The sequence below is a fragment of the Schistocerca nitens genome, chromosome 3 (genome assembly GCF_023898315.1).
Source record: "Schistocerca nitens isolate TAMUIC-IGC-003100 chromosome 3, iqSchNite1.1, whole genome shotgun sequence".
NCBI lineage: Eukaryota > Metazoa > Arthropoda > Insecta > Orthoptera > Acrididae > Schistocerca > Schistocerca nitens.
In genome coordinates, this window is record NC_064616.1 from 986,035,491 (window position 1) to 986,063,274 (window position 27,784).

Sequence of the window (27,784 nt, forward strand, 5' to 3'; positions counted from 1 at the left end):
GATCATTATAATTTATAACAAATTTTGTTGCAGTGAAGAACGCACCTCTCCCACTTGCTCCACTTTCAGCTCTCTATTGAGAATATCCACTATTGAGAATATTCACTCTTAATTCCCTTTATTTGTGTCCTTCACAAATATTACTCCTTTAGTAGAATGATTATCTGATTTATGTACTTCCCCACTCTTGATAATACATACATTTTGTATGCAAGCAGTCTGCGTTGTAATGAAGTGGCAAATGATGTACATGCCTTTCATGTATGCCTCTACAGACGTGTGGATGTTTCTAAGAAATACATTAAATAATTTCAGTGAAAACTGAATTGTTTTGTCTTTTATAAACCACAGTTCACCTCTTTATTTTTATATACCTCAGCAGAATAATGGTACCCTTGATTTCTTGCCACTGCATTTAAGAAAATTCACTGCATTTTCTTAAAAGTTGGTTAAAAAGCACATGGTTCCACCATTGTGGGAGTAATTATCCAATATCCGCTTCAGTTCTCTATTGAGTAACCTTGAAGTTGTCCTTGTGTGGCCGAATGTATTCTTTCCACATCAAACAACAAATTTGGGGGTGGGTACTATAAAGTAAATAATTTTTTAGAATTATAATCTTTTTTCTACAGCCCTTTTCTGCCTAACACAAGAACAATATTAAGTCCACCTCTTTTCAGAAGTCTCATCCAACGGAGAAAATCCTATCATCATTTTCATGGTGTCAAGATATTAGCTCCCAGAAAAAAGAAATCACATCTGTGTCACTTATGTGTCACATCAGGTACTAGTATCTTTGATTGGCAATGCAGAACACAATGCCTTTGGGGAGGAAAAAATTTTTACTGAATGTTTTAGCAAAACACTTAGTGAACTATAATTGTAAAATGTGTATTAGGATGACAGAGTCTGTGTTTTACATTTGTTGTTTCATCATAGTTATTCCTCTTCACATTGGTGCTGCTATTTTAGTATTCAGCTGAGTGAGATGTGACTATAATATATGAAGAGATGTAGCTGCTTCTTGAAGTTGTACCTGAGATCTGAGAAGCTGTTGGTTTGTCAAGTTCAGATCTCTACTTACACTTGTGAGGGTGCTGTATGCAAACTCTGATGTATTATTATGGAGTGAAATGTTACGTTAACCTGAAACAGCAAATTTTCACGTGATGTGCTGCGAACTGTATTCCACTCAATTTTACAAAATTAATTTTTTTACAATCAATCAATAATTGACCCTTCAGAATTCATCTTTGCGTAACTATAATATTACTGGCCGCATTTCCTTCAACCTGAAATCAAATATTCAACTGAAATATTCTACATTCACAAAATTGTTTTTGTTACAACTGGTATTTTGCACAATCTTGTGAGTCTACAGTCATAGTAATAAAATTTATCGACTATACCATTGCAATGGTTAACATGAAATTATAGAATATGTGAGAAAAATGGCATTTCATTTTACATCTGTACTAAGTTTCTTTACGAACGCAGATGGTGTCATTTAAATGTTGTTACATTATTAACAGACCATAATGATGAGAGTAAATAAGTACACTGGAAGTGGACCCTATTCACAATTCACGCATCATTTTAAAAATGTTGAAGAATAACCAATATATTTTAAGAGATAAAAACTGTTGTCCATGGGGAAAGCATTTCACAATTAAGAGTTTCCATCTAGACATTTTAAAATACAGAACAAAGATTAAAAAAATAAACAAAAATAGAAGCCAGGTTCAGTTCAGTATAAATTTTACTTTTCTCATAAAATTTTGGTTTGCTTGGAAAACATTTTGCTTTCCTTTCCTTCTGTTCATTCTCAAAATATGTACGTTCTGTTGTATAATTTGTCAGAAACATTACTTTACTTTCCTCACTATTTTCGGTCAAAAGAATGGCTATATTTACTTGAATGCTAACACCACTACAAACATCAAAGTGCCAGAATGAGATTTTCACTCTGCAGCGGAGTGTGCGCTGATATGAAACTTCCTGGCAGATTAAAACTGTTTGCCGGACCGAGACTCGAACTCGGGACCTTTGCCTTTCGCGGGCAAGTGCTCTACCAACTGAGCTACCCAAGCACGACTCATGCCCCGTCCTCACAGCTTTACTTCTGCCAGATTCGCAGGAGAGCTTCTGTTAAGTTTGGAAGGTAGGGGACGAGGTACTGGCAGAAGTAAAGCTGTGAGGACGGGGCGTGAGTCGTGCTTGGGTAGCTCAGTTGGTAGAGCACTTGCCCGTGAATGGCATAGGTCCCGAGCTCGAGTCTGTCCGGCACACAGTTTTATTCTGCCAGGAAGTTTCATCAAACAAAGTGCTTCTGTATATCAACAAGGCCACTACAGCAAATGCATATTTCCGCCGTGAAACGGTCACTTAACTACCAACTATATAGATCAACCACTGATGAAAACTGAAATGTTAAATATTGATTATCAGTACATAATAATTGCTTCAGCTCTTAGTCACGGAGATTTGATCATCATCATTAAGGTTCTTCTTACACTTTTTGACAATCACTCAAAAGAAGGACAGTGAGATAACGCTGGCAGTTACTGAAAAATCAAATGTTTGCCAAATATAAACAGCTGTACTAAAATATTGGTGTTATCCAGCAAAATCCTATTCACAACAGCTACTTTCTTAATCAATCAAGGTCATAACAAACAAGACTACATAGAGCTTTCTTGGGGAGAAGGATCACTATTAGCAGCAGCAGCAGCAGCAGCAGCATGTGCAAAAAGCTTTCTGTTTCAGAATAGTGAATTTGAAGCTAAGAGCAAATGATGATGTATAACTGACTTTTTAAATGACTACAGAACATGAATGCAGCCTAAAGGGATTATACTTCCGAATGACAATATTTTTGTAATTTAAATTTCTCTGATGTTTTCCCTAGAATAATTCTACAACAACAATCATGAATCAAATGTACTCATAGCGTGTATTACAGACTGTCTAGTAGTAATCATTGTATTACAATCCAGGGATGTTTCCCATTAACCTGTGAAGTGGGTAGTTTGCGCACGCGTGCGCTTCTTCCACAGTGGGTAATATACGACAGCGCGCCCGTTCGCGGTGGTGCTGCGCACTGTTCTCAGGTTTTCCTTCGCATTTTCATTGTTGAATTTAAATTGATATTAGGTGGAAATGAATAAAATATATTGCGGAAGTTAACAAAACTGTATTTTCACAATATTACATATCGTTTTCAGTGTGAAACATTTTAAAATAAGGTGCTGCACACAAGGAAACTTCACATTCTGCCCACCGTATGAAGTGTCTTTGCGAAGGCCTTTTCTCGTACACACCACACACCTACTTGTTGGTCTTTTCTTCGTTGTGGGTGGCAGAAGGTTTGGAAAACGCCTGGCTGTAAGGTGTGTTGCTTTTGGTGTTCGAGGTGGTCGTCCTACTGATGTCCCTTGATGTGGTGAAGATATGGTCAACTGTTCACCAAGACTAATCAGGAAGCTCATTCTACTTTGTTCGCCACCATGCTTCTTGTACAGAATGTATGCATTGTAGCATGCAATGTCCAACAAGTGGTGGAAAAGCTTCTGATAGAATTTTTTCAGCCTGCTTCTGGCCATCTGGTAGCTCTGTAACTGAGAATCGCACCTATCCACGCCCCCCATATTCTTGTTCTTGTTGTAGTCAACGACAACTTGTGGCTTTTGAACGATTTCCTTATTCGAGTTTACATTAACAAATGTACCGTCATGGAAGGTTTTTTTTTTTTTTGTGGGGTTTAAGGGCGCTCAACTACTGAGGTCATTAGCGCCCAGTCACAGTTGTTAGAGCACATGGAATCTAGTAAAACTCAAGGGGAGGGGGGGGGGGGGACACCAGAAAGTCCCGACAAAGATGCAGATAAAATAAGTAAAAAGGTTAGATGTCTTTGGACAAGCCAGTCAAAGTTATAAAACGCAGAACACGAGCAGCTGCTCGAGCGTCATCAGCTAAAATATCCGGTAAAGTAGATGGCAGGGACATGACAACACGAGATTGACTAAAGCGGGGACACGACAATAAAACATGGCGCACTGTTAATGCTTGACCACAAGGGCACTGCGGGGCTGGGTCACCGGAGAGCAGGTAGCGGTGGCTAAACCGGCAATGCCCAATCCGCAACCTGGTCAGAAGGACCTTTTCTCGCCGAGATGGTCGGGAGGAGGTTGTCCAAGCAGTTGGGAGCGGTTTTACTGCCCGGAGCTTGTTTCCTTGGAGGGATGACCAAGCATCCCACCACAATGACACAAGCCTCTTACAAACAACCCCATGAACGTCAGATGACGGGACACAATGGGAGGCTGGGCGAGGCAGGAGGACTGCAGCCTTGGCTGCAGCATCAACAGCCTCATTCCCAGGCACTCCTACATGTCCGGGAACCCACAGAAAGCTGACATGAGAACCATTATCAGCGAAAGAATGGAGGGACTGCTGGATCCGTTGCACCAAGGGATGGACCGGATAGGGAGCTCCAAGGCTCTGAAGAGCACTGAGGGAATCAGAGCAGAGTACATACGATGAATGGCGGTGGCGGTGGGCATACTGAACGGCCTGATGGAGAGCAAAAAGCTCGGCCGTAAAGGTGGAACATTGGTCAAGGAGCCGGTATTTAAAGGTGGCGGCACCAACGACAAAGGCACAGCCGACACCATCGTCAGTTTTGGAGCCATTGGTGTAAATAAAGGTGTGACCGGCAAGTAGAGCACGAAGTTCGACAAACCGTGAGCAATACACTGCAGCTGGAGTACCCTCCTTTGGGAGTGAGCTGAGGTCGGCAGACACATACAACCGTACTGACTGTCGAGAGAATCGGCGAAGGAGGACTGATAAGAGGGGTGATCGGGCATTGACAACAGTCGGCAGGCATACCGACACAGCAGTACGTCTCGCCGGTAGGTCAATGGTAATTCGGCAGCTTCAGCATAAAGACTCTCGACGGGACTAGTGTAAAAGGCTCCGGTCGCAAGACGTAACCCCCGATGGTGGATGGAGTTGAGACGGCGTAAGAGGGATGGCCGAGCAGACGAGTAGACGAAGCTCCCATAATCCAGCTTCGGTCCGACTATGGACCGATACAAGCGAAGCAGGACAGTGCGATCCGCTCCCCAAGATGAACCACTAAGAACTCTGAGGACATTAAGGGAACGTGTACAACGGGCCGCCAAATAAGAGACATGCGGAGTAGAGATGGGAAAAACTGTTCTTTTCAGAGATCGGATCAGAACTGTTCACTCCCTGAAATGAACTAGCTCTTTTTCATGACTCACCACTCATTCACAATAGAAAATAAATGGAAGGCACATTGCCCTTTAAACTTGGTTTATTCCAGTACTATACCTGTATTTTGATCTTATTTGATCTTATTTTGAAGTAACACAGATAATGAGTAAGAATTTTGTATTGTTGATTGAAATTTCCACGATATGACAAAGTTTTTGATTATTGATTTATTTTGCACTATCGTGGTTTTTTGGGTTATCGGAAAATGTTGTAACGAGAGATTTACATTAACAATATATTTGGCTATAATGTATTAAAATTTCATTAACCTCGTACAAATACATCGCAAGCCATATATTTTTAAAGTGAACGTTTCCTTCCGAAGACGCCTAAAATCGCAAAATCCATACTACAATAAGAAAAAAATATCCCAAAGTGCTGCATATAGCCTTCCGCAGAATAAAACAAGGAAAATATTGTTGTATCACTTTTGCTATACGTTTATCGGTTCGCTCGTAATTAAAGCGTAAATTCGAGTGACCATAATAAAAAATGCTATAGTAAGAGGATCCGTCAGGAACCTAATCTGATCAGTTTAAACAAATAAAAATAAAATAAAAACAAATGATGTATACATAACATAATTATGTAATACACATAACGGTATTACTACGAAGAACAATATCCAGTAGAGACGAACTCCGATGCAGAGGCGCCGAGTCAAGCAGGTCGAGCCGCGAGCTGTATTACTGTGTGAGCTAAGACCGCAGAGACCAGAGTGACACCCGAGTTGCTTTGCTCAACGCTCTGGCTAGAGTCGAGAACGGTGGGGTGAGCGTCGAGCGGGCGAGTTCCGAGGGTGGGGGGAGCGGTGAGCGGCCGCCAGTCACCCGCTCCGAGACAAATCGTCCGCTCTCTTGCGAGCAGGTTGTTGCAAGTAGTTCTTATGTTCTCCGCTAGGAGGCTCTCTGTCTTGTTGCTCGCATCAACTGCCCAGAGGGCAGGACATGCGACTGAAACGATCACCGACGGAGTGCGATGCTAAGTTAGCTGCTCCAGACACTGCACGCGGCAGAGGAAGCACAGAGAGGGCACGGCATATGTGAAACACAAAATCCAATGGGGCACTGCACAATGCAGGCAGCCAAGGCAGAAGCAGGGTAGAGGCCGGCACTGGCTGTGTTGTGTGGCGTGCAGTGCTCTGACCAGCAGAGGCCCCACTGGTCTGCTCAGACTCAGACTCTCTCTCTCTCTCTCTCTCTCTCTCTCTCTCTCTCTCTCTCTCTCTCTCTCTCTCTCTCTCTCTCTCTCTGCTGTGGAAACGTTTGGAGCTACCGTTCTTTTTTTCTGAATCACTGATTGTTCACTCCTTTGAAAGATTCAACTCTATGAATTAGTTCAGGAGCGGATCCCCCATCTCTAGTGCGGAGACCAACAAAGTTTCCTGTCCAATGTGAGCCCTAGAAACTTAGTTGTTTCCACGAATGGGAGAACAACGGGACCGAGATGTAAGGATGGCGGAAGGAACGCTTTATATCGCCAAAAGTTGATACAAACCATCTTCTCTTCAGAGAACCGGAAGCCATTTGCCACGCTTCACGAGTATAGGCTGTCTAGACAACGCTGATGGCAGCCCTCCGGGAGGCATGTTCTCTGGGCACTGCAGTAGATCGCGAAGTAATCGACAAAGAGAGAGCCTGAGACATTAGGTGGAATGCAATCCATAATTGGATTGATCGCGATCGCAAAAAGGGCTACGCTCAAGACGGAGCCCTGGGGCACTCCGTTCTCCTGGAGGAAGACGTCGGACAATACGGAACCCACACATACCCTAAACTTTCGATCCGTTAAAAAGGAATCAATAAAAAGGGGCAGGCGACCGCGTAGGCCCCACCTGTGCATAGTGCGGAGGATACCTCCTCTCAAACAGGTATCATAAGCCTTCTCCAAATCGAAGAACACGGCTACCGTTTGGCGCCTTCGCAAAAAGTTGTCCATGATGAATGTCGACAAGGTCACAAGGTGGTCAATAGCGGAGCGGCAGCGACGAAAGCCGCATTGGACATTGGTAAGTAGCCATTGAGATTCAAGAATCCAGACTAACCGAGCATTAACCATGCGCTCCATCACCTTACAGACACAGCTTGTAAGAGAAATGGGGCGGTAACTAGAAGGAAGGTGTCTATCCTTCCCGGGTTTGGGTATAGGAACAACGACGGCGTCACGCCAACGCATGGGGACCTGACCTTCGGTCCAGACGCGATTGTAGGTACGAAGAAGGAAGCTTTTGCCCGCCGGAGAAAGGTGTGCCAGCATCTGAATGAGAATGGCATCTGGCCCCGGAGCAGAGGACCGGGACAGTGCAAGCGCACATTCGAGTTCCCGCATAGTAAAGGGGGCATTATAAGTTTCCAGATTCAGCGAGTGGAAGGAAGGTCGCTGAGCCTCTTCTGCCTCTTTTCTGGGAAGGAAGGCAGGGTGGTAATGGGTGGAGCTTGAAACCTCCGCGAAAAACCGGCTGAAGGCGTTGCAGACAGCCACGGGATCAACAAGGACCTCATTACCTGAGGTCAGGCCAGGTACCGAGGAGTGGGCCTTAATGCCCGACAGCCGGCGCAGGCCACCCCAAACGACAGAAGAGGGAGTAAAACTGTTAAAGGAGCTGGTGAAAGAGGCCCAACAAGCTTTTTTGCTGTCTTTGATGACTCTACGGCATTGCGCTCGGAGTCGTTTGTATCCAATACAATTCGCAAACGTAGGATGGCGGCGAAAGGTGCGTAAAGCACATCGTCGAGCATGGATAGCGTCTCTACAAACCTCATTCCACGAGAGGACGGAAACGCGACGTGAAGAAGAGGTAGTATGAAGAATGGAACGTTCGGCAGCATTGACGATAACAGCCGTGAGGTATTCGACCTGACTGTCACAACTGAGAAAATCGTGGTCCGGAAAGGTTGCCAGGGAGGAGTAAAGTCCCAAGTCAGCTTTCGGTATGTTCCAGATCGAAGGACGTGGGGATGGGATGTGGTGCAGGAGACGAATGACACAGGGGAAGTGGTCGCTCGAATAGGTGTCAGAAAGGACATACCACTCGAACCGAAGGGCAAGAGTGGTAGAACAGATCGAAAGGTCCAAGTGGGAGTAGGTATGAGTAGAGTCCAAGAGGAAAGTCGGGGTGCCAGTATTGAGGCAGACAAGATTGAGATGGTTGAAGACATCCACCAAGAGTGAGCCTCTTTGACAGGATGCAGGAGAGCCCCAAAGGGGATGATGGGCATTGAAGTCGCCAAACAATAAAAACGGCGGAGGAAGCTGAACAATCAGGTGCATCACGTCAGCCCGACTAACTGCGGATGACGATGGAGTGTAGATGGTACAAACTGAAAAAGTGAAAGCAGAAAGAGTAATACGGACAGCTACTGCTTGGAGTGGGGTGGTCAATGGGATGGGATGGTAATAGACATCGTCCCGAACGAGCAACATGACCCCACCATGAGCTGGGATACCATCCACAGGGGTGAGGTCATACCGCTCCGAGGTGTAGTTGGTAAAGGCAATACGGTCAGTTGGGCGCAACTTGGTTTCCTGGAGACCAAGGACGACCGGACAGTGCAGGCAGAGGAGCAGTTGTAATTCCTCCCGATTAGATCGAATACCTCTTATGTTCCAATGTAACAAGGCCATCGCTAGTCAAAAAAGAGGGGGAACGAGACGGGGCAAGAGCTGGTCACCTCGACGGCCGCAGAGAGCCAGGTTTCGAGGGAACAACGCTACAATTGGCGGGAGGCGGATCCTGTTCCATCAAGTTGTCGCCAGCTGCGGCCACAGTCCCGGGTTGTGTAGGAGGGGCAGCATCATTTGCCGACGAGAGGCCAGCTGAGCGCCTGGCAGCAGAGCGTCCCGGCAAAACTGAGGACGGCCGGGAGCAGCGACTCACGGATGGAGCGTCAGACGAAACACGCCGGGGTGGAGAGGGGTATAGAGACTTTTTCTTGGAGGCCTTCTTGGAAGTCCGAGGAGGCACAGGGATGGTGGGCTGGACCCGAAGAAGGTCCTCACGCGTGGGGACCGTTTTGGAACGCCGGACCTCGGAAGCTAGGGTCCAGAACGTTTCCCCGATGGACGCCTGAGAAGAGGATCGCTTCTCAGACGGCAGGGGGGGGGGAGGAGGAAGGGTGGCCCCTGGGGCCGCGGGGGCAGGGGCCGCGGGTGAGGAGAATTTGGAAGGGGGGGATTTGGGAGGCGGAGGCATAGACCCCGGATGGGGGGAGGAGGTGGAGGGGGGACAGGATAGGGGCGAGGATACTGTGGAAGGAGTGGACATGACTGAGGCAAACGAAGTGGTCAACGTAACGGGATGGAGGCGGTCATACTTCTTCCTGGCCTCAGAATAAGAGAGACGATCCAAAGTTTTGAGTTCTTGAATCTTCTTCTCCTTCTGATAAGCGGGGCAGTCTAAGGATCTAGGCGAGTGGATGCCAGGACAATTAACGCACCGAGGTGGTGGGGTGCATGTATGTTCCTCACGAAGAGGGCGTCCACAATGGGGCTCAGCCTCAGACCGTGACGACATGTGCCCAAAGCGCAAACACCGAAACCAGCGCATAGGAGGCGGGACGTAAGGTCGCACATTGCACCGGTAGCACATCACCTTTACCTTCTCCGGGAGAATGTCCCCCTCGAATGCGAGGATAAAGGCCCCGGTGTCGATGCGACGGTCTTTGGACTCGCCGGACGAAATGCACTCCTCTGCGCTCCAGGTTGGCCCTGAGCTCCTCATCAGATTGCAGCAGGAGGTCCCAATGAAAAATAACCCCCTGCGCCCTATTCAGAGCCAGATGCAGGACAATGGACACTGGGATGTCCCCTAGTCGGTCGCACGCCTGGAGCGCCGCCGACTGAGTGGCGGAGGTGGTCTTTATAAGAACGGACCTCGAACGCATTTTACTGAGAGCCTCGATTTCCCCGAAGATGTCCTCAATGTGCTGGACAAAGAACATGGGCTTGGAGGTGGCGAACGTCCCCCCATCGGTCCGAGAACAGACTAAATAGCAGGGGAAGTACTTTGCCCCAAACCGGCGGGCCTGTCCTTCCTCCCAGGGAGTGGCCGAGGGGGAAAGGGCAGGAGAACCAGAACCAGAGACAATACTTTTCTTTTTAAAAGACTCGGCCGCAGAGCGACCCGAAACATGTTGACGTTTCATCTGCGAAACGTCCGCCCCGATACCACCCACTCCGATCAGGGGCTCTCCCCATGGGCGCCACCCAGCCTCAGCAAGGGCCACCTGGCAGGATGATCGTTGCCGGGAGTCCTGATGCCCCAAGGAGACGGGCATCTACTCCTTGGCCGACGTGGGGAGGGTGCAGCTCAGGTATCGGCAGTATGATCCCTGTGTTGTCAGGGGACTACAACCTAGAGGGTACATGATGACCCCACCACAACAGGCTGGCTACCGTGCTGGATTTTGGGTGCCATGGAAAGTCCATGATCGTAGGTGCAGATGGGGACGCACTATGGGCGTAACTTGTACAACCCATCAGGTGTTTAGGCCCAATTTGAGGAATAGTGGGTATGGTTACAACGCCGTTACAATGCTGAGTGCGAAGGTCTTAGTGCACTGAGGACCAGTGGTACACCATGTAAGCATGTAAGGTGTCCTTCCCCAAAAGGCTCTTACTTCTGTAGAATTTTGAAAAATGGAGGTCAAACCCCAAGGGGGAGCATCACATGGAAGGCCGAAACGGTTGAAACTCCTTTTAGTCGCCTCTTACGACAGGCAGGAATACCTCGGGCCTATTCTTACCCCGGACCCACGGGGGGGGGGGGGGGGGGGGGGGTCATGGAAGGTGCTAACCATAAAAATGTCTCTTTTTGTCTTCCCATTTCATTACCATCTTCTTGCCTCTGTACCCTGTTATGTACTCCCCTTTCTTCAGTTTTTCCTTTTTTATGAAGTCAAGGAGCCCTTCCTGTCTTGCCGAATTGTGCCGACAACATCGGTGTTATTGCTGGTTAGTTTGTCCACCAAATCTGTACTGGTGTACCAGCTGTCAGGGTAAATACAGTGGCCTTTCCCGAGTAGATCGTGTGCAAGCTCCAAAACAATTCAAGAGGTTATTTTTTCATCTGCTTTCACAGAGTTCGTACAATTTGATGCCAAATCTGCTACGCTTTGATGGAATATATTGCTTCCATCCAAGCCATCCTTTCCAGAGCAACAACGATTCGTCAATGGTGATGTTCCTTTCTGGCATGTACAATGATCTGAATTTACGCCACAGATGCTCCACAATGGGGTGAATTTTGAATAGTTTTCTGCTGATAGTGCCTAGTGGATCATATGAGGTATTGTCAGCAAAGTGGAGGAATTTCAATAGAAGATGAAACTGCTTTTCACTCATCACTTTCCTGAAGAAAGGTGTGTCAACTGATTCCCTCTTTGAAAAGTACATTTTGTGGTCTGGTTTGTGAAGAATTCCTTGAAGTACAAGCATTCTAATAAGTGTTTTTACCTCGCTGCGTGTAGTATTCTGCCAACTGTGAACCCTGGAGCGTGCTGCTAAATTGGGATGAGAAGCTATGAACTGTTCTGCATTTAAGTTCGTCTGTTCAGCTATCATTGTGCACAAAGCATCATCCACAAAACACATAAAACAACTCATCACATCGTTTTGTTTTAGAGGCACAACTGTACCACTATTACCGTTGAACAAATATTGAATACAAACTGAACTAGCACGCACAAATTCACTAGGTACCACCTGCTGCAGTAGCGTCTCGTCGTCATATGTTTCTGAATCGAAGTCTCTCTAGCCTCAACATCTGTATCTTTAAAACTTTCATAACTGTCACTGAAATTTTCGTCACTTTCTAAAAGCAGCTTCTCAATCTCCGAATCTCGTGAATGACTTTTCGCCATTGCAAAAGATCACTCACTAACGCTGCAGTAAATACAGACGAAAAAGGTGCACATTTGCGGCTGCTTCACAGGACGCATTTTCTCGACGCGCACTCGGGTGGACAATGTTATAACTAGCCTAGAACACTGTGTTGCGTGACAAGAGCTGCCATCTAGTGGACGAGGCTCAACTAATACCACCGTGTCAACGGCAGGCTGATAACTCGCCATTGCCACTAGCTACTAGCCACAGAACGCAGTGGACGGATATATCCGTCGAACCCACTGTGCAATAGCAGAACATGGACGGATATATCCGTCATGCACACTTAAAAGGTTAACATTTGTAAAAGCTGATACTAACTTTGGGTATTTATATATCATTTTCTGCAATGAGTCCTCAAGTGGATGCCTTTTTCCAAATGGAAGAAATCATCATAATAAAACAATTGTAACTTACAAAACAATGTCACATAAAAAACTGATCATATTACATCTATTTTATAAATTTACAAAACAGTTCACACGATAATGCTTCATCAGTCACAAGGGAAGTGATATTTTAACACTTCACTTCAGAACTACCACCTAAAATTTTTTGGGAGAATACGAACACAGTCCTGTCAAAAACTTTATTTCTTAAACCGCTTTCTATTGATCTGATGTACACTAATGTCCATTAAAACTGCTACACCACGAAGATGTCATGCTGTTGTTTTTGTCTTCAGTCCTGAGACTGGTTTGATGCAGCCCTCCATGCTACTCTATCCTGTGCAAGCTTCTTCTTCTCCCAGTACCTACTGCAACCTACATCCTTCTGAATCTGCTTAGTGTATTCATCTCTTGGTCTCCCTCTACGATTTTTACCCTCCACGCTGCCCTCCAATGCTAAATTTGTGATCCCTTGATGCCTCAAAACATGTCCCACCAACCGATCCCTTCTTCTAGTCAAGTTCTGCCACAAACTACTCTTCTCCCCAATCCTATTCAATACCTCCTCATTAGCTACGTGATCTACCCACCTTATCTTCAGCATTCTTCTGTAGCACCACATTTTGAACGCTTCTATTCTCTTCTTGTCCAAACTATTTATCGTCCATGTTTCACTTCCATACATGGCTACACTCCATACAAATACTTTCAGAAACGACTTCCTGACACTTAAATCTATGCTCAATGTTAACAAATTTCTCTTCTTCAGAAACGATTTCGTTGCCATTGCCAGTCTACATTTTATATCCTCTCTACTTCGACCATCATCAGTTATTTTACTCCCTAAATAGCAAAACTCCTTTACTACTTTACAGATGTGAAATTTATCCGACAGGAAGAAGATGCTGTGATATGCAAATGATTAGCTTTTCAGAGCATTCATTCACACAAGGTTGGCACCGGTGGTGACACCTACAACGTGCTGACATGAGGAAAGTTTCCAACCGATTTCTCATACACAAACAGCAGTTGACCGGTGTTGCCTGGTGAAATGTCGTGATGCCCGTGTAAGGAGGAGAAATGCGTACCTTCACGTTTCTGACTTTGATAAAGGTCGGATTGTAGCCTATCGCGATTGCGGTTTATCGTATTGCGACATTGCTGCTCACGTTGGTCGAGGTCCAATGACTGTTAGCAGAGTATGGAACTGGTGGGTTCAGGAGGGTGATGCGGAACGCCGTGCTGGATCCCAAAGGCCTCGTGTCACTAGCAGTCGAGATGACAGGCATCTTATCCGCATGACTGTAATTGATCGTGCAGCCACGTCTCGATCCCCGAGTCAACAGATAGGGACATTTGCAAGACAACAACCATCTGCACGAACAGTTCGACGACATTTGCAGCAGCATGGACTATCAGCTCGGGGACAATGGCTGTGGTTACTCTTGACACTGCATCACAGATAGGAGCGCCAGCGATGGTGCACTCAATGACGAACCTGGGTGCACGAATGGCAAAACGTAATTTTTTCGGATGAATCGAGGTTCTGTTTACAATACGCCAGTCACTACTCTTGACGAACTGTGGTATCGTGTTGAAGCCGCATGGGCAGCTGTACCTGTACATGTCATTCAAGCTCGGTTTGACTCAATGCCCAGGTGTATCAACGCCGTTATTACCGATAGAGGTGGTTGTTCTGGGTACTGATTTCTCAGGATCTATGCGCCCAAATTGCGTGAAAATGTAATCACATGTCAGTTCTAGTATAATATATTTGTCCAATGAAACCGGTTTATCATCTGCATTTATTCTTGGCGTAGCAATTTTAATGGCCAGTAGTGTAGGTACGCTTTAAGACGGTATGAAACTCATGACATCAAATGCAAACCACATGAATGAACAGTTCTACTCTCCTATGCAACTGTTTTGCCTTGTATCTGACTTAAGTTCAAGGACTTCAGAATTTTATGTATGCTTTGTCGAGTGTGATGCCTAGCTGATCGGGAACAGCTTTCCATCTCTTTTTCGGATCACAGTTTTTGTATTCTACATTAATTTTGACATCCCAAAACAGGTTGTAGATGAATCGCATTTATAAAATTCAGTTTTTTTGTTCGTTCACTTCTCCATTGCTGTACACAACAAACAACTGCAACACATTTGGGTACATGTACATGCAGGAACTTCCAAACAAAAGCAAAACATGTGACTGAAGTACTTTAGAAGAGAAGTAGGAAACAAAGATGAGAGCAAAAGGGAAGTAATTACAGACAAGGACAGAGACAAATGTTGCCTTGCAACATGAAATATTCTCCATCGGTGGTAGAAAACACCAGCAACTCCTTGGCAGTAAGTTGTCAACTACCGGCAACAGCCAGTAACACCAACATTACTGCACAGCCATACTGCAAGGTTGAAGTCTATTGAAGCAACATTGATGGCAATTTTATTGCCCCCAAATATTGCCATAAAACATGGCTCATCTAAATGCACCTTCGTAAGAGAGCCGACAGCATGGTCTCAGTCTTTCCAGCCACAGCACATGCCACTCAATGACAATGCAGGAGGCGACACACTAAAAAATCAGTGCAAGAGTTCAAACGAATGGAACACTGACACTGAATGGGTCTGAGGTGGGAAGCAGAAGTGTAGCTAATTATTAGTACCAATGTAAGTAAATTATTCGTTGTGTATTTCCTAGAGGGCACCAGCAGTAATTTATTGCAAGCAATGATAAATAACACATTTGTGGCGATACATTTACGTAGGTAACCAAAATGTGCGGCAGCTAAACAGGCTGAACTGTTATGACTAAGTGAAGTAACCGGACACCAGCTGTCAAGGGCAGTTCTGCAGGGAAACTAATATGTTCAAGATATTCACTACACAAACGCTGTTTTGCAAGCCGCTGCTATCGACCCTCGTATCGTACAGGCTTTTGTTTGTTTTGGTTAGTATAGCTCAGTGTCGGATAGATCGTCAGTGACAGAGCACCTCGTGTTCCTGCTGCTAAAAAGGCAAGTACACAGTTCATTTGTTGTATATTTTTATGAACTTCAAATGGGAGCAACTGCAGTAATGGATAGGAACTGTGATTGCTGTGTACAGATGTGAGCTGAGTTGCCGACCCTTCCTCACAGCTCTAGACTGCGTTGGATTCAGTCACACAGCTTGAGGCTGCTGCCATGGGGCATCACTGTGGAGGGTAGGACGTGGTGATGTGAGAGACATCGAGCATGTCACATGTGTCCCCTGTTCGGTCCACTGCTGTGACAACCCTGGATACTGCCTGCACTGAAGCTGACCCCTCATCTACATCTACATCCATGCTCTGCAAGCCACCTGACTGTGTGCGGCGGAGGGTACCCTGAGTACCTCTATCTGTTCTCCCTTCTATTCCAGTCTCGTATTGTTTGTGGAAAGAAAGATTGTCGGTATGCCTCTGTGTGGGCTCTAATCTCTCTGATTTTATCCTCATGGTCTCTTTGCAAGATGTACGTAGGAGGGAGCAACATACTGCTTGACTCCTTGGTGAAGGTATGTTCTTGAAACTTCAACAAAAGCCCGTATCGAGCTACTGAGCGGCTCTCCTGCAGAGTCTTCCACTGGAGTTTATCTATCATCTCCGTAACGCTTTCGCGATTACTAAATGATCCTGTGGGCAAACAAGCATACTGTAACGTACTTACTTTGTTTTCGGATTGCATTTCCTTAGGATTCTTCCAAAGAATCTGTCTGGCATCTGCTTTACTGACGATTAATTTTATGTGGTCATTCCATTTTAAATCACTCCTAATGCCTACTCCCAGATAATATATGGAATTAACTGCTTCCAGTTGCTGACCTGCTATATTGTAGCTAAATGATAAATGATCTTTCTTTCTATGTATTCGCAGCACATTACACTTGTCTACATTGGGATTCAATTGCCATTCCCTGCACCATGCGTCAATTCGTTACAGATCCTCCTGCATTTAAGTACAACTTTCCATTGTTACAACCTCAAGACATACTACAGCATCATCTGCCAAAAGCCTCAGTGAACTTCTGATATTATCCACAAGGTCATTTATATATATATATATTGTGAATAGCAATGGTTCTACGACACTCCCCTGCGGCACACCTGAAATCACTCTTAATTCGGAAGACCTCTCCACTGAGAATGACATGCTGCATTCTGTTATCTAGGAACTCTTCAATCCAATCACACAATTGGTCTGATAGTCCATATGCTCTTACTTTGTTCATTAAACGACTGTGGGGAACTGTATCAAATGCCTTGCAGAAGTCAAGAAACACAGCATCTACCTGGGAACCCGTGTCTATGGCCCTCTGCGTCTCGTGGACGAATAGCGCGAGCTGGGCTTCACACGATCGTCTTTTCCGAAATCCGTGCTGATTCCTACAGGGTAGATTTCTAGTCTCCAGAAAAGTCATTTTACTCAAACATAATACATGTTCCAAAATTCTACAACTGATCGACGTTAGAGATATAGGTCTATAGTTCTGCACATCTGTTCGACATCCCTTCTTGAAAATGGGGATGAGGATGACCTGTGCTCTTTTCCAATCTTTTGGAACACACTGCTCTTCTAGAGACCTACAGTACACCCCTGCAAGAAGGGGGCAAGTTCCTTTGCATACTCTGTGTAAAATAGAACTGGTATCCCGCCAGGTCCAGCGGCCTTTCCTGTTTTGAGAGACTAATTGTTTTTCTATCTCTCTGTCATATATTTCAATATCTACAATTTTGTCATCTGTGCGACAATCTAAAGAAGGAACTACAGTGCAGTCTCCCTCTGTGCAACAGCTTTGGAAAAAGACATTTAGTATTTCGGCCTTCTAACCTAACCTAACCTAGTCTGTCATCCACTGTTTCAGTACCATTTTGGTCACAGAGTGTCTGGACATTTTGTTTTGATCCACCTACCGCTTTGACGCAAGACCAAAATTTCTTAGGATTTTCTGCCAAGTCAGTACATAGAACATTACTTTCGAATTCATTGAACAATCTCGCATAGCCCTCCTCACACTACATTTCACTTCGTGTAATTTTTGTTTGTCTGCAAGGCTTTGGCTATATTTATGTTTGCTGTGAAGTGTTCCCTTTGCTTCCGTAGCAGTTTTCAAACTCTGTTGTCGATCCACGGTGGCTCTTTTCCATCTCTTACGATCTTGCTTGGTACACACACATCTAACGCATATTGTACAATGGTTTTGAACTTTGCCCACTGATCCTCAACACTATCTGTACTCGAGACAATACTTTTGTGTTGAGCCGTCAGGTACTTTGTAATCTGCTTTTTGTCACTTTTGCTAAACAGAAAAATCTTCCTACCTTTTTTAATATTTCTATTTACGGCTGAAATCATTGATGCAGTAACCGCTTTACGATCGCAGATTCCCTGTTCTACATTAACTGCTTCAAATAGTTCGGGTCTGTTTGTCACCGGAAGGTCTAATATGTTATCGCCACGAGTCGGTTCTCTGTTTAGCTGCTCAAGGTAGTTTTCAGATAATGCACTTAAAAAATTTCACTGGATTCTTTAACCCTGCCACCCATTATAAATGTTTGAGTCTCCCAGTCTATATCTGGTAAATTAAAATCTCCACCCAAAACTATAACATGGTCAGGAAATCTACTCTAAATATTTTCCAAATTTTCCTTCAGGTGCTCTGCCACAACAGCTGCTGAGCCAGGGGGCCTATAGAAACATCCCATTACCACGTTTGAGCCTGCTTTATAAACTATGACCTTTGCCCAAATTATTTCACATTTCGGATCTCCGTCAATTTCCTTAGATAGTATTACACTTCTTATCGCTATAACCACGCCTCCCCCTTCACTGTCCAGCCAGTCTCTGTGGTGGTCAAGTGGGAGATCATTCCAAAGTCTGGCACGCAATGAAAATTTTCCTAAGGGCCGATCGTACGGCCTCCCCAGTTCATTTGACAAACAGGTTTTTGGCGTTATCTGTGGCTGATGGTGTCTCTTAGCCGGGTACAGAGGAAGCTTCTCAGCCCACAAGGTGTGGGCATTCACAGAGGGTGGGTTTGCCGGTAGTTGGGAGCTTCTACGTTAGGTGTGTAATGAGGCCCCTTAGGAACACGGCTGCCAAGGAGGGGAAGATAGCCAGTGTGCACGGTGTGCATTTCGGTGGGAGTCATTCCAGATGTCACGAAGAGTACAGGGTGCAGCCGACTGCAGGTGGTGACTCGTGACAGTACCGATGACACATGTCGCTTTGAATTGGAGCAGATTGTCTGGTTTAGGGCGGCTAGCAGAACTGGTAGACTACCAGTCTTGCTTGAGAGGTTAAGGCGGAGCTCTCGATCTGCAGCATCGTCGATAGAACTGATTGTGGTCTTTTGGTGCAGATTCGAGTGGAGGGTCTGAATCGGAGGCCCAGGCAGTCCTGTGACTGTGTAGGCTGCAGATTCCTCGACTTGCACCATCGGGTGGTGGGTTTCCGGGTTCCACTTAATAGGTCAGGAGTTCACTACACACAGGAAGTTGCTACACGGGTAGGGACTGGGCAGTTTTTTAGGTTAGATGGCCTCAGGAAACTACAGAAAGGGCGGCCGTCTAAAATGGGGCAGGTAAAACACAGTAAGTTAGTTGTAGAAATGATCAGTATTATAGTTGTAAATTGTTGTAGCTGTGTTGGGAAAGAACCAAAGATCCAAGCCCTAATAGAAAGCACTGAAGCTGAAATAGTTGTAGGTACAGAAAGCTGGCTACAACCAGAAGTCACAGAAATTTTTTCTAATGATCTAACAGTGTTCATAAAGGATAGATTAAATACAACTGCTGGTGGAGTATCTATTGCCATCAGAAGTAGTTTTCCTTGTAGTGAAATTGAAGTAGATAGTTCCTGCAAAATAGTATGGGTAGAGGTTATACTTGACAATCTGACTGAACTATTAATCGGGTCATTTTACCGACCCCCCAACTCTGAAGATATAGTTGCTGAACAGTTCAAAGAAAACGTGAGTCATTTCAAATAGGTACCACATTCATACAATTATAGTTGATGGTGATTTTAATTTACCCTCAATATGATGGAAAAATTATACATTTAAAGCCAGCGGCAGGCATAAAACGTCATCCGAAATTGTACTGAATGCTTCCTCAGAAAATTATTTTGAGCAATTAGTTCACGAGCCCACTCAAAGCACAAATGGTTGCGAAAGCATAGTTGACCTCTTAGCAACAAATAATCCCAGACAAATAGTGAGTATTGTGACGAATACAGGGATTATAGACCACAAGGCAGTAGCTGCTAGGCTGAATACGGTAACTCCTACAACCATCAAAAAGAAACGCAAAGTGTATCTATTCAAAAAAGCTGAAAAAATGCTCTTAACGCCTTTATAAGAGACAGTCTGCACTCCTCCTGATTTGATCATGTAAGCGTAGAAAAGACTTGGAATGATTTCAAAGAGATAGTATCGACAGCAATTGAGAGATGTATACCACATAAATTAATAAATGATGGTACTGATCCCCCATGGTACACAAAACGGATCTGATTGCTGTTGCAGAAGCAACGAAAAAACATGCCAAATTTAAAAGAATGCAAAATCTCCAAGACCGGCAAAGTTTAGCAGAAGTTTTAAATATAGCGTGTACTTCAACGCGAGATGCTTTCAATAATTTCCACAATTAAACTCTGTCTTGAAATCTGGCAGAAAACCCAAAGAGATTCTGGTCATACATAAAGCACGCCAGTGGCAAGATGTGATCAATATTTAGTGTGTATATTTTCTACTTTTGTATCTACATTAGTGGTATACAGGTTGTATTCTTGTTTAAGGTTTTCTGATGTTTTGTCTATTCTCTGATCTAATCTTTCAACTTCAGTATCTACTCTGTTGTAGATGACAGCAATGCTGTCTGTGTTAGCTTGTATGTTTTCATTTAAACTTTCAACTTTTAACTTGAAATTCTTTTCTGAAGTGTATCAACTGTTCTCTAGTGTCCTTACTGAGGGTAGTTTTAATTTCCTCACACTTCTCATTGAGATGAGTATTTAATAGATCAAAATTCAAACTTAACTTATCGAGTCTATCTGTGTTTTCTTTAAGTTTCAAACTTACTTGTTCACTCGAATGTTTAAGTTGCGAGCTTATTTGAGTTGCAAACTCTGCTAGCCACTCTGTTAAGTTTAATTGTTCACCATCGCCTGGTTTAATTTTTACATTTCCTACGATCTCATCACTCTCAGGTAGAGACATGTTCACTATTAATTTTGTAAATGACAACAACAAAATACCTTGCTTTATGTAGCTATGCTATGATGTCGTGGTCGGGGTTCTTGTTGGCTTTCTTCACTTTTATTCGGTTTTATCGAAGCTGAAGTCTTGATTGATGAATTCCTTTGACATAACCCAGACGTTAATCTTCCGAGCGGTGTGATGATAGTTTTTCGTAGTCGCGCGCGCGCGCGCACGCACGCACGCACGCACGCACACACACACACACACACACGTTTGTTTTGTTTTTCACTTTGACATATTTTCACTGTGGCCACACTGCACAAATAAACTTTTTTGGAGTGCTAAGCACTTACGAAATTAGTCGCTGCACTATTATCATCTATGCACTTAAAGATCCCGGACGAGCCCCCACTTTTGTAATGGTCGCCTAGTCGTAGATATTGCTAATTGCTATAATCGCACTATTTCACTCCAATTTATGGAGCTTGTTAGCACTTTATGTTAGGTTGGCGCCATTAAAATGCATTGTAGTAATCGCTGCTGCTTGCTGGATCGCTGCTGTGTCTCGATGCTGATGCTGGCTCTAAATCTGGTTGTCTAGGGTAGAAACATGAGGTCCCGTGTTTTTTATGTGCTTTTGATGATAAAGAACGAGCGATACCAACACATATGTAAACATCAAATATTTATTACTCTGGTGGCCATCTTAATTCCACTGTCCACCAAAGACAATAACACAACACAAAGCAGTACTTCCTTTACATGTTCTTTGTATTGTTTTTCCATCCCAAACAATAACCCAGAAACACACTTCACCAAAGTGACATTCTGACTGCCCCTGACTGCCTCCGACTGCCTGTATTTATAACATTGTCAAAGAACTACTAAAAAGAGATATAGTTTATAAGTCACATGTACATCTGTTATCATAATTTGTGCAGAAAAGTTATTAATTTGCATCGAGTGACATAATTTAACATGTTCTTAAAATGACAGACAGATTTGTTGACTTGACAGAATAATTCGTTGTTACAAAAAGGCCGTTTTTTAGAAGTTTGTCAATTGACTTCTCTAATTTGCATAAATAAGTAAGTAACATGAATTATTGAGAATTACATTGGTTTTCGTCTAAAATAGGATTGATTACGTGAATACTGAGTGAAAACGCTCCTAGTGAACAAATAGGTTTCACTGGGTGATTTTTATTTAAGGAGATCCAAAATACCTAAGTTGGCTACTATTTTTCGTACTTCATATTAATTATTTAAGATGAACTTAGTGTTTTTACATGATGACATTTGCTGTATCAGTGATCAAGTGATATTAACTTTTGTGTGGGTCAGTTATTCAGTATAATTTAATGGGTTGACTGTTTATGGAGACATGTTATGCAATCATTGTTAACATACACAAGAACTTTTCTATAATCATAAATACTCGTTAAACTGGTTGAATTTGGAGGGTATCGCATACTTAAAGTAAAGCCTTTATTATGTTCCGTTACAATACCCCCCTCGGGTAATATCATTTACAGAATGTTAATGATATTAGCCGACTAGGACAAATGTGTCAAATGGTTAAAATTTGGAAAATTACTACTTTAATAATTTTGTTTTGTTTTACTATGCATAATGTGTATGTATACAATGACCGTTACACCGTTTCAAAATGACTTTTTCCTGCAAATATTTTAGTTGTGTTGTTTCAAATGCACTTTGTGTTATGGCTCTCAGTATGACAGCATAATAAAAATATTTAGTAATATATGAAAGTAAAAAAAATTGTTAATCTTTGCTCCCAGTGAGCCACATGGAAAATGATCAAAAACAGACAAATGTATCACATGCGATGTTAAGATATATAAAAAATATATGTAAATTATTTCAAAGTCAGCTCTCGTTGAGTCACAGAATAATCAAGATAATAGAAGGAACATAAATATATTACATAGATGGACAGGTCAGATGTCCATAGGAAAATATTGGAACTGTCTGCTCTTTTTGAGCCACATAAAGGAAATGAAAACAAAGAACATAATTATAAGTATGGACATGATATATGAACACAAACACTAGAGAAGTCACATGTATGAATGTAATATGCATTTAAAAAAAAAAGAAAATATTTAAAAACTTGTCTCCCATTGAGACACATAGTCAAGATAGTACAAGAGCATATTAATACCAAAATTGCACACTTAATTTGGTCACAACATAACACAAACATCAAACTTTGTGAATATCTGATTAGCTGTAGAAAATTCTACACAAATCTAATGCCTCAGAAAATAATAGTAACAAAATGATGGGTCTTGCACAACAATTTTTACATTGTCTTTTATATTTGGTGCAAGTATGTCCCATATTCAACAATACGAACAGAAAGTAATAAATGTTTGTCACCTTTTTGGATGCATGGTTAAACTTGCCCCTTGCAAGTAAAGAAGATGTCTCCAAATTTAATATTCAATAGTGACAATAAAAATATATAAACATTCTCGCAGAGATCTGGAACTTTTCCAGGGTCTATAGGATGAGTGATAGTTGCTATCTGACACACCCAGTAAAAATCTTTGCTGGTAAAATGCTTTACGGAAAATGGGTAAGTGACTGTATTCAAAAAGGGAAATGTGCTTAATCATGTTTATATGGTTTCAATTCAGTGATGTTTCTTAATCCATATAACCTTCTTAATCTGGGAAAGATAAGTCTATACGCATTAGGATGTGGGCTTTCTTTTATTTCAAATGGACAAATGTCAATTTTACTTTAACATATAGACAACCTAGCTCAACATCTTTGTCTATTTCAGTATTTTCAAACAATAGATCATTTTCAATTTCTTTAGTTCCTAAGTCTAATGTCTCTTTCCTACACTTAGACACATCCCTCTCTGTTTGCAAAGATTTGACATTTAAACATAAACCTTTGTTTTCATCTGTTCCTCTTAACACTGTGTTGTCACTTAATAAACTACTGTTTTCACCCCATTTTTTATAAAATCCACTACGGATTCTTGTCCACCATGTAGGATACAAGGTTGCAATTACCTTTGCTAATTCTTTCCAAAAGGCATCTTTGTTTATACAGTTCCCATAGTTGTTCCACAAAACTTCTAAAAACGTTTCCCCTTTTTCTTGAAAACACACATTTACATTCCATCCCTTTATATTTTCTTTAATATTATTATTATTATTACCATTCTCATAGATTAGTGTTTCATAGTTCCCAATAGGCAATAGCTTGTCCTCAGATACACATTCCCTAGTCTGCATTTCACTCAAGTTAACCTCAATCATTACCCATGTTTGTCACATCACTTACCTTTACCACATAATCACTTTTCAATTCTACAAATACTTTTATTTCTTCCTCCACACTCTCATCAATAACATCACTTTATTTAGGATCATCATTTAAATGTCCCTCTATTACTTCTTCCTCCTCCTCCACAACGACCCCATCTTCAGTTTCCCCCCTATGTACCTGAATCTCAGCAATTGAGTCTTTGGCTCCATTAGACACTTCGTCATCCCCCTTCTTACCAAATAAACCCCCCAAAATAGATTCTATTTGTGGTGTGTCTGACTTGTTATTAACACCAGTATCTTTTTCAGCCCAACTATGGAACTCTGCAATACCTTCAACCTCTGCACTTTCACTAACTACCTGTGTTTGAACACTGTTTTTATTAACTGTATCACTTTTACTCATAGTATCCCAAAACCTTTTATTAAATTCTAATTTATTCATTCTAACAACATCAGTATTTTCATGGTATTTACTCTTTACATTGTATCCTCTCCTTTTCCAGTTTCGGTTATGTGTTGTCCTGTCATAATATTGTCTAGCCCCAAAACTACGGACATCTAGTGGGACTGTCCACAGTTTCCCGGCTGGTTTCCTCGGTCTGTCCGTTTGTAGTTGTCGTTTTGTTCACTAGTTTCAACAAACCCCCTTCTCTCTAGTTCTCTTCCCCAATACCTATTTCTATCATTCCTGTTATCTCTCCTCCATCCTCCCTCCTGTGTATTGTTTCTGAAATCATTTTCATATCTCCTATCTCCCCTATTTGGAGCATTATTTCCAGAATTTTCAAAGTCTCTCCTCCCATAATAATCTATTTACATTCCTGTTCCACCCCCCCATACTGGTTGTTGCCAGAGCCAAAACTTTGGTTATTTTTCTCTTTCCAAGGCCCTATCTAATCTATCTACAAATTTCAGGAACTCTTCCATTGAATCGTCTGGTCCATGGACCAATTCCCACTGCAGTCTCTCTGGTAACCTCATTTTTAAAACATCAATTTGTGTCATAATATCAAAAGAGTTATTCAAATGAGCCAGTTTTTTCAATTGATCTCTGCAAAATTTTTGCATTCCCCCTACTTTCCCTCTATACACTGGTCCATTTAGAAATTCTGACTTTAATCTGGCTTGTATGGATTGTGACCAAAATTTACAAATAAATTTAGCTTCAAACTCTTCAAAAGTATTCCAAGAATCATTATTCTCATTTGCCCAGGATAGGGCCTCCCCTTCTAGAAACCATTTTACTAACTTAATTTTTATGTTATCTGACATTCCTACAACAAACATATCTTTACATTGATGCATGAAGTCAATAGGGTGCAGATTTTCACCAGGAAAGCATTTCACTTGGATGTGCCCATTCATTGTATTTTGATTGTAAAACATTTGTTTTGACATAAATGCATCTTCCAATTGTGTATATTTAGTGTGTATATTTTCTACTTTTGTATCTACATTAGTGGTATACAGGTTGTATTCTTGTTTAAGGTTTTCTGATGTTTTGTCTATTCTCTGATCTAATCTTTCAACTTCAGTATCTACTCTGTTGTAGATGACAGCAATGCTGTCTGTGATAGCTTGTATGTTTTCATTTAAACTTTCAACTTTAACTTGAAATTCTTGTCTGAAGTGTATCAACTGTTCTCTAGTGTCCTTACTGAGGGTAGTTTTAATTTCCTCACACTTCTCATTGAGATGAGAATTTAATAGATCAAAATTCAAACTTAACTTATCCAGTCTATCTGTGTTTTCTTTAAGTTTCAAACTTACTTGTTCACTCGAATGTTTAAGTTGCGAGCTTAGTTGAGTTGCAAATTCTGCTAGCCACTCTTAAGTTTAATTGTTCACCATCCCCTGGTTTAATTTTTACATTTCCTACGATCTCATCACTCTCAGGTAGAGACATGTTCACTATTAATTTTGTAAATGACAACAACAACAAAATACCTTGCTTTATGTAGCTATGCTATGATGTCGTGGTCGGGGTTCTTGTTGGCTTTCTTCACTTTTATTCGGTTTTATCGAAGCTGAAGTCTTGATTGATGAATTCCATTGACATAATCCAGACGTTAATCTTCCGAGCGGTGTGATGATAGTTTTTCGTAGTCGCACACACACACACACACACGTTTTTTTGTTTTTCACTTTGACATATTTTCACTGTGGCCACACTGCACAAATACACTTTTTTGGAGTGCTAAGCACTTACGAATGTTTTTTATGTGCTTTTGATGATAAAGAACGAGTGAAACCAACACATATGTAAACATCAAATATTTATTACTCTGGTGGCCATCTTAATTCCACTGTCCACCAAAGACCATAACACAACACAAAGTAGTACTTCCTTTACATGTTCTTTGCATTGTTTATCCATCTCAAACAATAACACAGAAACACACTTTACCAAAGTGATATTCCGACTGCCTCCCGACCCTTCTTGCTGCTTGTATTTATAACATTGTCAAAGAACTACTAAAAAGAGATATAGTTTATAAGTCACATGTACATCTGTTATCATAATTTGTGCAGAAAAGTTATTAATTTGCATCGAGTGACATAATTTAACATGTTATTAAAATGACAGACAGATTTGTTGACTTGACAGAATAATTCTTTGTTACAAAAAGGTCGTTTTTTAGAAGTTTGTCAACTGACTTCTCTAATTTGCATAAATAAGTAAGTAACATGAATTATTAAGAATTACATTGGTTTTCGTCTAAAATAGGATTGATTACGTGAATACTGAGTGAAAACGCTCCTAGTGAACAAATAGGTTTCACTGGGTGATTTTTATTTAAGGAGATCCAAAAACCTAAGTTGGCTACTATTTTTCGTACTTCATATTAATTATTTAAGATGAACTTAGTGTTTTTACATGATGACATTTGCTGTATCAGTGATCAAGTGATATTAACTTTTTTGTGGGTCAGTTATTCAGTATAATTTAATGGGTTGACTGTTTATGGAGACATGTTATGCAATCATTGTTAACATACACAAGAACTTTTCTATTATCATAAATACTCGTTAAACTGGTTGAATTTGGAGGGTATCGCATACTTCATTAAAGTAAAGCCTTTATTATGTTCCATTACAACACCAAAACCCAAAAATGGAAGTAGGGGCAATCCGTTAAATTACAGGTCCATATGGAAGTAGGGGCAATCCGTTAAATTACAGGTCCATATCACTAACTTAGATTAACAGTAGGGTTTTGGAACATATACTGTATTCGAACATTGAAGAAAACAATTTATTGACACAGTCACCTCCTGGAGGAGAGCTTCTGTAAAGTTTGGAAGGTAGGAGACGAGATACTGGCAGAAGTAAAGCTGTGAGGACCAGGCGTGAGTCGTGCTTCGGTAGCTCAGATGGTAGAGCACTTGCCCGCGAAAGGCAAAGGTCCCGAATTCGAGTCTCTGTCAGGCACACAGTTTTAATCTGCCAGGGATTTTCATATCAGCGCACACTCCGCTGCAGAGTGAAAATCTCATTCTGGACAAATACCCTAAATTGGAACGATCACATAGATAATGTTGTGGGTAGAGCCAACCAAAGAATGTGATTTATTGGCGGAACACTTAGAAGGTGCAACAGGTCTACTAAAGAGACTGCTTACACTATGTTTGTCCACCCTATCCTGGAGTATTGCTGTGCGGTGTGGGATCTGCATCAG

General features: G+C 42.4%; 1 protein-coding gene and 1 non-coding gene across 2 annotated transcripts in view; both read right to left on the reverse strand.

The window, feature by feature from the left end:
• LOC126249514 (autotransporter adhesin BpaC-like) overlaps positions 1-27,784 on the reverse strand; it is a 119,566-nt gene that overhangs the window by 67,890 nt on the left and 23,892 nt on the right. The window lies entirely within an intron of this gene.
• Trnas-cga (transfer RNA serine (anticodon CGA)) lies at positions 2,017-2,091 on the reverse strand. The gene has a single exon. It is a non-coding gene; the product is annotated as a tRNA-Ser (tRNA).